Below are 12,264 nucleotides of genomic sequence, written 5' to 3'. Positions count from 1 at the left end.
TTACACCATTTACCTTTATAGTCTATACATATATTTTATTATTTTATTTATTTTTTAGTCACAAAAATCACAGCTGTTGTTATAGTTCAGCGTCATCAATTGCAACATTTCTGTAAAAACGTACTAAAACGTAAAAAAAATTAGGTAACTTCAATTTCTGCCTCAGAGGCCTCCATTAACAACATTAGAGAGGTTTTTGCTCTTTTTTCTATTTTTGGGTTTTACAGTTAATTGTTTTTCAGTTTTTTTTTTTTTGAAATTTCCAAAAAAAAATAAAAAATAAAACAGCTTTAGTCTTGTTCAGATTTAAGGATGTTTGTTTGTCCATCCATTTTTTTCACTTTCCTTAATTCATTGTTGACAGTACTAATTAGTTTACAATAATTTTCATTTGAATAAAACATATTAGTGTCATCTGCAAATAGAATCATTTTTAACAGCTGAGAATTCTTAAACATGTCATTTATATACAAGGTAAATTATTTTGCACTCAAAATTGAACCTTGGGGCACTCCACAGGAAATGTCCAAACATTTTGATGCATGCGCACCCATTTTTACAAACTGCATTCTCTCCAACACATTATGCACTGTAAAAAAGATTGTGTGGAGAAAAGTCTTCTCAACTTTTAAAAAATCCTGCCATGCAGTGTTAATTTAATGGTTTTGATCTGTGGGTCATTGACGTCACCTAAATACTCAGTTCAATAGCATTTCTTTGGGTTAAAAAAAAAATAAATTTAAATGCATAAAAAGACACCAAATATGTGGTAACTTAGTATGTATGTATAATATCATGTAGTGCGATTGTCTGGCCATGACTGAAAAAAAATAATAATGTTTTTCCATTTTTATATTTTACTGTATATACTGTATAACCTTACCTCAGAAATGTGGGTGTTTTTCACATTTTTCTCATTTTTCATGCCTTACTGCATTTTTCCCACTGGTTAAGTGTTCTCATCATATTTGAAGCAGTTTTAAGGTCCTATGATCGCCTTATCAAAATAACATCCAAATGTTTTTCATTTTTATGTCTTATGATAGTTTTATCTCAGAATCAAAATTCTTTCAATTTTATGCCTTGCCTCCGTTTTTAGGTGTTTGACACTGTTTTACTGCATTTTCAACCCAGTTTAAGTTTGATCATCATCATTTGCACTAGTTTGTAGGGGATTTTGATTGCTTTATCATTTAAAAATGTTACCGTTTTATGCCTTACTATAACCTAACCTCCATTTTTTGTGTTTTTCAAATTTTTCTAATTTTTTATGCCTTACTGCATTTTCACCGCAGTTTGATTGTTCTCATCATATTTGAACAAGTCGGGTCTTTAATAGCCTTGTCTCAAAAAAAAATCAAAAGTGTTTCCATTTTTATGCCTTACTATAAACTTGTGACATCAGGATAACTCAGTGGTCTCCCATCCAAGATCTGCCCAAGTCCAACCCTGCTTCTCTCCTGAGATTTTACTGGATCAGCCAATGACAAGCAGGTTTGTCACTTTTTAAGCCCTATTTTTTGCCTTACCATAGCCTTATCTCTGCACAAACTAGGGCAAAAAATGTCAAACACCTAAAAATGGAGGTACGGGCAACATTTTATTTATTTATTTTTTAATACGGCTACCACAAGACCCTCAAAACTAGTGTCAATCTGATGAAAATGCAGCAAGGCATGAAAAATGAGAAAAAAGTAAAAAAATTTGAAAACTTTTAGAATTCTTTTTCTGAGATAAGGAACGGAAAAACCAGTGCAAATATGACAATCACACTAAAATGGGTTTGAGACTGTATTACAGATTACAAAATGATGAAAATCAGACAAACACCAAAAAATCAGAGGTAACACTGACGTGAGGCAAAAATAAAAATGAGTCCGTTTGCCATGTCAGGTCCTTTTTTCAAAACTGTTTTTGAATCATAAACACCACAAATCATTATCATAACAGTATGAAGCAGAGTTTAGCTTACCCTGTCAGAACGGCTTCTCTAACCAACAGTGTATGGGTTCAATACTCTCTGTTGGAACACATGAAGTTTTAGCTAATATCCACAAATGTTAAAGTCAAATACCCTATGAGTGATATAAACCTATAGTGTACATGTAGTGTAGTGGTAAAGCAGTTGCTACACTTTTCCTTCTTTTATCAGGAAAGTATTGTGTTCCTGATGGCTCACACCGCAACAAGCTTTTGGATTAAAATTAAATTAAAAGTCAAATATGATACGAGAAGTCAGCAGTACAAAGAGGTTTAGTGTAACTATCTCTGGCACAGCATTGGTTCAAATCCCATTTCTCCTCTAAAAACAGCACGTGTGAATACTTTGTGTTGGTAAAATTTTTCAACTCAATGACCCTAAAAACAAAAGTCAAATACGCAGTGAGAAGTGTAAGCAGCAAGAGGAGCTTTAGTGTGGTGTGTCATCTCTGTGACTCTGGCACAGTGGTGCAGGGGTTCAAATCTCATTCCCTCAATAGAAATGTCACCTGTCAGTGCTTTAAATGAATATAATTTTTCAATTCAAATAACCTAAAGTTAAAAGTTAAATACGCCACGAGCAGGTTTCAGTAAGTGGAGTACTGATGGTGTAGTGGATAAGTCTGTGTAAACCGGTGTCATGGATGTCGCTGTCCCCACACAAACATGGGTTCGATTCCTCCCAATAGCAGACAGAAATAAGCTAAGGCAAAATAAATTGTGAGAAGATTTTAAAAGCCTCCAAATGGAGGTAAGGCTATAGTAAGGCAGAAAAAATTGTAAAAAATTTTCAAACGGCTCCAAACGGAAGTAAGGCTATAGTAAGGCATGAAAACGAGCGAAAAATCTTCAAATGCCTCAAAATGAAAGTAAGACTATAGCAAGGCATAAAAACAGGCGAGAAAATTTCAAACAGCCAAAAACGGAGGGAAGGCTATAGTAAGGCATAAAAAAGGGCAAAAAATCTTCAAACACTGAAAAATGGAGGTGAGACTATGGCAAGGCATACAAATGGGCGAAAAAATTTCAAACACCGAAAAACAGAGGTAAGGCATAAAAACGGGTGAAAAATCTTAAACCCCGAAAAACGGAGGTAAGGCATAGAAAAAATTTCAAACAGTGAAAAACGGAGGTAAAGCTATAGTTAGGCATAAAAACGGGCGAAAAAATTTCAAACACCAAAAAACGAAGGTAAGACTATAGTAAGGCATGAAAATAGGCGAAAAATTTTTCAAATGCCTCAAAATGAAGGTAAGGCTATAGTAAGGCATAAAAAACGGGCAAAAAATCTTCAAATACCAAAAAACGGAGGTAAGGCTATGCCAAGGCATAAAAACGGGCGAAAAAATTTCAAACACCGAAAAACAGAGATAAGGCTATAGTAAATCATAAAAAACGGCAAAAAATCTTCAAATACCGAAAAACGGAGGTAAGGCTATAGTATTGCATAAAAATGAGCGAAAATGTTTTTAATGCCTCGAAACAGAGGTAAGGCTATAGTAAGGCGTGAAAATTTTTAAACCCCGAAAAAAGGAGGTAAGGCATAAAAAAAATGTAAAAAAATTTCAAACACCAAAAAACGAAGGTAAGGCTATAGTAAGGCATGAAAACAGGCGAAAAAAATTGAAACACCAAAAAACAGAGGAAAGGCTATAGTAAGGCATAAAAACAGGTGAAAAATTTTAAAACCCCGAAAAAAGGAGGTAAGGCTTAAAAAAAATGTGAAAAAATTTCAAACAGTGAAAATCGGAGGTAAGGCTATAGTAAGGCAAAAAAACAGGCGAAAAAAATTGAAACACCGAAAAACGGATGTAAGGCTATAGCAAGGCATAAAAACGGGCAAAAAATCTTCAAACACCAAAAAACGGAGGAAAGGCTAGAGTAAGGCATGAAAAACAGCGAAAAATTTTCAAATGCCTCAAAATGACAGTAAGGCTATAGCAAGGCATAAAAACAGGCGAAAAAAATTGAAACACCAAAAAACGGATGTAAGGCTATAGTAAGGCATAAAAACAGGTGAAAAATTTTAAAACCCCGAAAAAAGGAGGTAAGGCTTAAAAAAAATGTGAAAAAATTTCAAACAGTGAAAATCGGAGGTAAGGCTATAGTAAGGTATAAAAACGGGCGAAAAAATTTCAAACACCAAAAAACGAAGGTAAGGCTATAGTAAGGCATGAAAAACAGCGAAAAATTTTCAAATGCCTCAAAATGAAGGTAAGGCTATAGTAAGGCATAAAAACGGGCAAAAAATCTTCAAATACCAAAAAACGGAGGTAAGGCTATGCCAAGGCATAAAAACGGGCGAAAAAATTTCAAACACCGAAAAACAGAGATAAGGCTATAGTAAATCATAAAAAATGGCAAAAAATCTTCAAATACCGAAAAACGGAGGTAAGGCTATAGTATTGCATAAAAATGAGCGAAAATGTTTTTAATGCCTCGAAACAGAGGTAAGGCTATAGTAAGGCGTGAAAATTTTTAAACCCCGAAAAAAGGAGGTAAGGCATAAAAAAAATGTAAAAAAATTTCAAACACCAAAAAACGAAGGTAAGGCTATAGTAAGGCATGAAAACAGGCGAAAAAAATTGAAACACCAAAAAACAGAGGAAAGGCTATAGTAAGGCATAAAAACAGGTGAAAAATTTTAAAACCCCGAAAAAAGGAGGTAAGGCTTAAAAAAAATGTGAAAAAATTTCAAACAGTGAAAATCGGAGGTAAGGCTATAGTAAGGCAAAAAAACAGGCGAAAAAAATTGAAACACCGAAAAACGGATGTAAGGCTATAGCAAGGCATAAAAACGGGCAAAAAATCTTCAAACACCAAAAAACGGAGGAAAGGCTAGAGTAAGGCATGAAAAACAGCGAAAAATTTTCAAATGCCTCAAAATGACAGTAAGGCTATAGCAAGGCATAAAAACAGGCGAAAAAAATTGAAACACCGAAAAACGGATGTAAGGCTATAGTAAGGCATAAAAACAGGTGAAAAATTTTAAAACCCCGAAAAAAGGAGGTAAGGCTTAAAAAAAATGTGAAAAAATTTCAAACAGTGAAAATCGGAGGTAAGGCTATAGTAAGGTATAAAAACGGGCGAAAAAATTTCAAACACCAAAAAACGAAGGTAAGGCTATAGTAAGGCATGAAAAACAGCGAAAAATTTTCAAATGCCTCAAAATGAAGGAAAGGCTATAGCAAGGCATAAAAACAGGCGAAAAAAATTTAAACACCGAAAAACGTATGTAAGGCTATAGCAAGGCATAAAAACGGGCAAAAAATCTTCAAACACCAAAAAACGGAGGAAAGGCTATAGTAAGGCATAAAAACAGGTGAAAAATTTTAACACCCCGAAAAAAGGAGGTAAGGCTTAAAAAAAATGTGAAAAAATTTCAAACAGTGAAAAACGGAGGTAAGGCTATAGTAAGGCATTAATACGGGCAAAAAATCTTTAAACACCGAAAAACGGAGGTAAGGCTATGGCAAGGCATAGAAACGGACGAAAAATTTTCTAATGCCTCGAAACGGAAGTAAGGCTATAGTAAGGCATTAAAATGGGCGAAAAAATTTCAAATGCCTCAAAACGAAAGTAAGGCATAAAAACAGGCAAAAAAATTTCAAACACCGAAAAACGGAGGTAAGGCTATGGCAAGGCATAAAAATGGGCAAAACATTTTCAAACACCGAAAAACTGAGGTAAGGCTATAGTAAGTCATTAAAATCGGCAAAAAATCTTCAAACACCGAAAAATGGAGGTAAGGCTATAGGATGGCATAAAAATGAGTGAAAAAATTTTTAGCGCCTCAAAACAGAGATAAGGCTATTGTAAGCCATAAAAACGGGCGAAAAAATTTCAAACACCAAAAAACGAAGGTAAGACAATAGTAAGGCATGAAAATAGGCGAAAAATTTTCAAATGCCTCAAAATGAAGGTTATGCCTTTTTTTAAGGCATAAAAACGGGCAAAAAATCTTCAAACTGAAAAACGAAGGTAAAGCATGAAAACGGGCAAAAAAAATTCAAACACAGAAAACCGGAGTTAAGGCATGAAGAAAAAATTTGAAATCCCTCAAAATGAAGGTAAGGCTATAGTAAGGCAGAAAAAATTGTAAAAAATTTTCAAACGGCTCCAAACGGAAGTAAGGCTATAGTAAGGCATGAAAACGAGCGAAAAATCTTCAAACACCGAAAAACGGAGGTAAGGCTTTAGTAAGTCATAAACATGGGCAGAAAAATCTTCAAACACCAAAAAACGAAGGTAAGACTATAGTAAGGCATGAAAATAGGCGAAAAATTTTCAAATGCCTCAAAATGAAGGTAAGGCTATAGTAAGGCATAAAAAAAGGGCAAAAAATCATCAAATACTGAAAAACGGAGGTAAGGCTATAGTATTGCATAAAAATGAGCGAAAATGTTTTTAATGCCTCGAAACAGAGGTAAGGCTATAGTAAGGCATAAAAACGGGTGAAAATTTTTAAACCCCGAAAAAAGGAGGTAAGGCATAAAAAAAATGTAAAAAAATTTCAAACACCAAAAAACGAAGGTAAGGCTATAGCAAGGCATAAAAATGAGTGAAAATTTTTTTTATGCCTTGCTATAGCCTTACCTTCATTTTGAGACATTTGAAATTTTATTACAATTTTTTTTTATGCCTTTACTCCGTTTTTCGGTGTTTAAAATTTTTCCCCCTGTTTTTATGCCTTACTCTAGGTTTACCTCCGTTTCGAAGCATTAGAAATTTTTTCGCTCATCTTTATGCCTTGCTATAGCCTTACCTTTGTTTTTCAGTTTGAAATTTCTTCGCCCATTTTTTTGCCTTGCTATAGCCTTACCTCAGTTTTTTTGTGTTTGAAATTTTTTTAACCCGTTTTTATGCTTTACTGTAGCCTTACCTCCGTTTTTCTCTGTTTGAAATTTTTTCGCCCGTTTTTATGCCATGCTATAGCCTTACCTTCGTTTTTTGGTGTTTGAAATTTTTGAACCCTTTTTCATGCCTTACTATAGCCTTACCTCCATTTTTCTGTGTTTGAAATTTATTTGCCCGTTTTTATGCCTTACTATAGTCTTAGTTTCGTTTTTTGGTGTTTGAAAAATTTTAACCCGTTTTTATGCCTTACTATCGCCGTAGCTCCTTTTTTCGATGTTTGATTTTTTCTTGCCGATTTTTATGCCTAGCTCGAGCTTTACCTCCGTTTTTTGGTGTTTGAAATTTTTCCGCCCGTTTTTATGCCTTACTCTAGGCTTACCTCCGTTTTGAGGCATTGGAACATTTTTCGCTCATTTTTATGCTTTGCTATAGCCTTACCTCTGTTTATCAATGTTTGAAATTTTTTCACCCGTTTTTATGCCTTGCTATAGCCTTACCTCCGTTTTTCGGTGTTTGAAATTATTTCACCCATTTTTATCCCTTACTATAGCCTTACCTTCATTTTGAGACATTTGAAATTTTATTACATTTTTTTTTATGCCTTTACTCCATTTTTCGGTGTTTAAAATTTTTCTGCCTGTTTTTATGCCTTACTCTAGGTTTACCTCCGTTTCGAAGCATTAGAAATTTTTTCGCTCATCTTTATGCCTTGCTATAGCCTTACCTCAGTTTTTTTGTGTTTGAAATTTTTTAACCCGTTTTCATGCTTTACTGTAGCCTTACCTTCATTTTAAGGCATTTGAAAATTTTTCGCCCATTTTCATGCCTTGCTTTAGCCTTACCTTTGTTTTTCAGTGATCGAAATTTTTTCGCCCATTTTCATGCCTTGCTATAGCTTTAACTTCATTTTGAGGCATTTGAAAATTTTTCGCTCATTTTTATGCCTTGCTATAGCCTCACCTCTGTTTTTTGGGGTTTGAAAATGTTGTTGATCGTTTTTATGCATTACTATAACCTTACTTCCGTTTTGAGGCGTTTGAATATTTTTCGCCTGTTTTTATGCCTTACTATAGCCTTATTTCTGTTTGAAGGCGTTCAAAATTTTTTCACAATTTTTTTTGCCTTACTATAGCCTTACCTTTCTTTTTGAGGCATTTTAAATGTTTTCACTTTTTTTTATGCCTTAACTCCGTTTTTTCGGTGTTTGAAGATTTTTTGCTCATTTTTTGCCGTACTGTAGCCTTACTTCATTTTGAGGCATTTGAAATGTTTTTACGTTTTTTTATGCCTTAACTCCGTTTTTCGGTGTTTGAAGATTGTTCGCCCTTTTTTAAGCCTTGCTATAGCTTAGCCTCTGTTTTTCGGTGTTTGAAATTTTTTTGCCCGTTTCTCTGCCTTGCTATATCCTTACCTCCGTTTTTCGGTGTTTGAAGATTTTTCGCTCGTTTTTTGCCTTACTATAGCCTTACCTTCATTTTAAGGCATTTGAACATTTTTTTCTCATTTTTATGCCTTTTTATAGCCTTACCTTCGTTTTTCAGTGATTGAAATTTTTTCGCCCGTTTTTTTTGCCGTGCTGTAGCCTTTCCTCCGTTTTTCGGTGTTTGAAATTTTTTCGCCCGTTTTCATGCCTTGCTATAGCTTTAACTTCATTTTGAGGCATTTTAAATTTTTTCGCTCATTTTTATGCCTTGCTATAGCCATACCTCCGTTTTTTGATGTTTGTTTTTTTGTCCGTTTTTATGCCTTACCTATGTTTGTTGGGCTTTGAAAATGTTTTTGATCGTTTTTATGCGTTACTATAACCTTACTTCCGTTTTGAGGCGTTTGAATATTTTTCACTTTCTTTTATGTCTTACTATAGCCTTAGCTTCGTTTTTCGGTGTTTGAAGATTTTTCGCTCGTTTTTTGCCTTACTATAGCCTTACTTCCGTTTTTCGGTGTTTGAAATTTTTTGCCCGTTTTTTTGCCTTGCTATAGCCTTACCTTCGTTTTTCGGTGTTTGAAGATTTTTCGCTTGTTTTTTGCCTTACTGTAGCCATACCTCCGTTTTTCGGTGTTTGAAGATTTTTCTCCCGTTTTTATGCCTTACTTCTGTTTTTCAGTGTTTGAAATTTTTTCACCCGTTTTTATGCCTTGCTATAGCCTTACTTTTGATTTCGGTGTTTGAAGATTTTTCGCCCGTTTTTATGCCTTGCTATAGCTTTACATCCGTTTTTCGGTGTTTGAAAATTTTTTGCCTGTTTTTATGCCTTGCTATAGCCTTACCTCTGTTTTTTGGGGTTTGAAATTTTTTCGCCCGTTTTTATGCCTTGCTGTAGCCTTACCTCCGTTTTTTGGTTTTTGAAATTTTTTCGCCCGTTTTCATGCCTTGCTATAGCTTTAATTTCATTTTGAGGCATTTTAAGTTAGCCTTACCTCCGTTTTTTGGGGTTTGAAAATGTTTTTGATTGTTTTTATGCGTTACTATAACCTTACTTCCGTTTTGAGGCGTTTTAATATTTTTCGCTTGTTTTTATGCCGTATTATAGCCTTACCTCCGTTTTTCGGTGTTTGAAGGTTATTCTCCCGTTTTTTTGCATTACTATAGCCTTACTTTTGTTTTTCAGTGTTTGAAATTTTTTCGCTCGTTTTTATGCCTTACTATAGCCTTACCTTCATTGTGATGCAATTGAAATTTTTTCACATTTTTTTATGCCTTACCTCTGTTTTTCAGTGTTTGAAATTTTTTTGCCCGTTTTTATGCCGTGCTATAGTCTTACTTTTGTTTTTCGGTGTTTGAAGATTATTCTCCCGTTTTTTTGCATTACTATAGCCTTACTTTTATTTGGAAGCGTTCAAAAGTTTTTCACATTTCAAATGCCTCATTTTGAGGCATTTGAAATTTTTTGGCCCTTTTTTGTCCCTTGCTATAGCCTTACCTCCGTTTTTTGGTGTTTGAAATTTTTTCGCCCATTTTTATGCCTTGCTATAGCCTTACCTTCTTTTTTCTGTGTTTGAAGATTTGTCACCCTTTTTCATGCCTTACTATAGCCTTACTTTCATTTTGAGGCAATTGAAATTTTTTCACATTTTTTTTTTATGCCTTAACTCTGTTTTTCAGTGTAAAAAATTTTTTCGCTCGTTTTTTTTGCCTTACTATAGGCTTACCTCCGTTTTGAGGCATTAGAAAGTTTTTCGCAAATTTTTATGCCTTACTATAGCCTCACCTCCATTTTGAGGCGTTTGAAATTCGGTGTTTGACACTTTTTCGCCCTATTTCATGCCTTACGTCTGTTTTTTGAGTGTTTGTCAGTTTTTTTGCCCGTTTTTATGCCTGTATGTCTGAACCATTTAAACTCTTAGCAAAGGCATGGACCTGTATCTTCACCTAGAGGCATCTCTGTTTTGAGACATTTTACATTTTTTCGCCCGTTTTTGTGCCTTACCTCTTAAATGTAGGTGTTTGAGTGGTCTTCCATCCAAGTACTAACCAGGTCCAGCCCTGCTAAGCTTCTGAGATCTGATGAGACCAGCCAATGACAGACAGTTATGGACACATGGACTGGCCTCCTATTTTGGGTGTTTTTCCACATTTTTCTTATTTTTCAGGCCTTACTGGATTTTCACCCCAGTTTAATTCTTGCATTCATTTTTAGGGTTTTATGATAGCCTTTTTTCAGGGGGGAACCCATTTTTTTTCAATTTTATTGATTCGGCACTGACAGTTTTTATAGAATTTCCATGACAATTACAATTACAAAGTCAATTATCCAATCTCAATTACAACGGCTACAGATTTTTTAAGATACAATTATAATTACGTCATAATTGTACTGAATTAAAAATTACCTAATTACAGTAATAATTGACCCTAACCCTGGCTGTCAGTGCAGTGCTGCAGGTGGAGCCACAATGATGACAACACTTAAACTGTGATAATGCTTTACACAAGTACACTGTGACCAATAATATGCAGCGTAAAGTCAGACAACAAAACAGGCCTACAGTCACTCAACCAAGCGCTCACTTTATTATAACCACAGATGACAGATGAGGGGCAGCAGCAGAGAGGGAGGGGCCATGAACACGTGTAGAAGATGAATAAGAGACAGAGACAAGTAAACACAGACAAAACTATAAATAAAGCCTCAAAATAAATAGAAGTGAAAAAACATCACATTTAAACCAATAATTGTACAATGTTTATTACAGACATTAAAACATCAAAAATAAAAGATAGAATTAATAGCATTGATGTGGCCATACCAACCTGTCATTGCCCGATCCCATTAGATCTTGGAAGCTAAGCAGGTCTGGGCCTGGTTAGTAGTTGGATGGAGACCACTGAGAATTCCAGGTGCCACAGTGGGGTGGCAATCGCTGCAGTGGTATCTGTCATTGTGTCCTTGGGCAAGGCACTTCACCCACATTGCCGAGTATGAACGTAGTGTGTGTGTGAGTGTTGGTGGTGGTCGGAGGGTCCGATGGCGCACTATAGCAGCCTCGCTTCCGTCCGTCTGCCCCAGGGCAGCTGTGGCTCCAACAGTAGCTTGCCACCACTAAGTGTGGAGTGAAAGAATAATGCCTTGATTCTGTAAAGCGTCTTTGAGTGTCTATGATAAAGCGCTGTATAAAATTGATGTATTATTATTATAGTATGATTGAATTATATTTGGGTTCAACAACTTTACAGTAGCAACATTCAGCAGAGGAACAAAAAAACATATATTTGCATCACTCAGAAATAAAAAGATAATAACGAAAATGTGCCAATTCATGAAAATGTAAATATTAGAAGTAAAGGGGGATTATTTCATTCCTCTAAGTAGGTAAACCAGACTATTCATCTACATTCTATTTTGTATTCAACATCCCTATAGGATTAAAAAAAAAACTGGAAAATATACAGTGATGACAAAAATATACAAGATGACTCCAAAAAACACACACAATGACAACAACAACATGCAAATTGACCATAAAACTACACAAAAATGAGTGAACAATATAAAAATAGACTCCAAACACACAAAACAACAACAGAAATACAAGAAAGTGGGGAAAGATATATAAAAAGGCCAAAAAATGCCTCCAAAAACACACGTAATGACAACAAAAAAATACACAATAGGTGAGGAAAATGAACAACATGACTCCAAACACACAGAACGACAACAAAAATACATGAATTGAAAGAAAAATATACAGTGACAACAGAAATACACAAAATTAGTCCAAATACCACATACACAGAAAATGACAAAAAAAAAAATAAAATAAAATAAAATAAACAAAATGACAAAAAAATGACTGAATACACAGAAAAATACACAAAAGGACCATAAAATACACAAAAATAACAGAAAAGTGACAACAAACAAACACAAAATGACTACAAATACACAAAAATGACAACAAAAAGGGAGAAAAATGAGCAAAATGAAA

The 12,264-nt window shown here is 34.6% G+C and overlaps 1 pseudogene; it reads left to right on the top strand.

Annotated features, from left to right (window-relative positions):
- The first annotated feature begins 11,071 nt into the window (after positions 1 to 11,071).
- On the top strand, positions 11,072 to 11,188 carry LOC114478662 (uncharacterized; annotated as a pseudogene).
- The last annotated feature ends 1,076 nt before the right edge of the window (positions 11,189 to 12,264 follow it).

This window comes from Gouania willdenowi, chromosome 16, assembly GCF_900634775.1.
Source record: "Gouania willdenowi chromosome 16, fGouWil2.1, whole genome shotgun sequence".
Lineage (NCBI taxonomy): Eukaryota > Metazoa > Chordata > Actinopteri > Blenniiformes > Gobiesocidae > Gouania > Gouania willdenowi.
The sequence above is the reverse complement of the archived record's forward strand: the minus strand, read 5'-3'. Positions and strand labels throughout refer to the sequence as shown.